The sequence below is a fragment of the Triticum aestivum genome, chromosome 6B, assembly GCF_018294505.1.
Source record: "Triticum aestivum cultivar Chinese Spring chromosome 6B, IWGSC CS RefSeq v2.1, whole genome shotgun sequence".
NCBI classification, from domain to species: Eukaryota; Viridiplantae; Streptophyta; class Magnoliopsida; order Poales; family Poaceae; genus Triticum; species Triticum aestivum.
Window position 1 is genome coordinate 517,555,320 of NC_057810.1, and position 1,612 is coordinate 517,556,931.

Genomic DNA, 1,612 nt, shown 5'->3' on the forward strand with positions numbered 1-1,612 from the left:
GAAAAAATTCACAACATTTTATCTTACAAAGTAAAAATATTTCAAATATAAAAAAAAGATAAGAAATAACTAAATGAAGAAGTCAAACAAAACACACCATTTTAATTTATATTTTGTAAATATTATAAATATAAAAAAGAGAACGAACAAATGAAATAAAACACAACATAATTTGGAAGATTTTTTAATTTTAGTAAACACTCTTAGAAATAATATAGTAAAAAGAGATTAGATTTTAAATACTAGAAATATAAAAAAGAAAAGAAAATTTGGAATTAAGAAGTGAAATAAAAGAGAATATAAAACAGAAACACTTCACAGAATTTAAAATAGTGAATTATTTCAACGCACGGGTCACACTGCCGTAGGCCAGCCCACCCGAATTGGGCCCAAGGCAGAGCCGCGCAAGGCACAGCCGTGGGGTGGTGGGAGTGAGCACGGGTGGGAGTTTAGGCCCACCTCGCCAAGCATGAGGACACCGCAACAGTTTATATACCCGGCTGCGACTCCCCATTCGAGCTCCTCTCATATGCAGGCAGTACATTGCCTAACTCTCATCCCCTCTACCCCGTGGGGCCTACCAGAAGTAGAGATATTCTGCACCACGGGCCTGCATCCTAGCCCATGAACGGGTGGGTTTCTAGTCGTATGCAGGCCGTGGTGTTAGAATTCTCCTGCCTCTGGTAGGTGGGCATTTTTTTGCAATTGACATGTGTTTTGATCTTCTGAAAATCACGTACTAAATTTTACACATGCTCACTTGCATGCAATACACAATTTTTTTTAATTCACATGTGTTTTGATCTTATTCAAATCACCTAATAAATTTTACACATGCTCACTTACATGTAATACACATGGCTATTAATGGAATTTCAACAAAAATGAAGCCGTGGTGTATGAATTTTGCTCCCAGTCTAGTCATGCATGCATGCCATGGTCATGGTGGGGTGTGCATAAAGTTTCCGATCATTTGGTGGGTCCGGGAAGGAAAACCTCTTTCAGACTTACCCTCCAGCAGACCCGAATGGTCCGACTTGTACATGGTGCATGTGGAGGCATGCATTAGATTACCCCAACTTTTTGGACCATGTGGACATGGCCAATGTGGTCCCCCAAAAAAGGTCTGCACGTATTCGGACACAATACGCATATTGGATCAAGTCGGGGCAGTGTTCTAGGGTTTTATAGCTGCAAAAACGCTACGAAATGCATCGAGTGTTGGAAATGAACGATACTTGTCATGGATGCTTGCCATGGTCATCTTAGGGGTGCATAAAGTTTGGTCTCAATTGGTGAGATCGAGAAGAAAAACCTGCTTGTAGTACATGGTGCATGTGGATGCATGCATGCGATTGTCCCAACTAGATTTGATTTAAAAATATTTCAAGTATCTAACAGAAAACAAAATTTATAACTAGGAAGGACAAACATGAAAAGTGAAATAAAAGATAACATGATATCGTACATTATTTAAAGTTATAACTGTCAGAACAAAGAAAAGAGGAGAATATAGAAAACAGAAGAAAAATTTGAACGAATAAGTGCAATGAAAGACAACATATTATCTTACATTTAAATATAATTCAAATATAAAAAATATAAGATATAT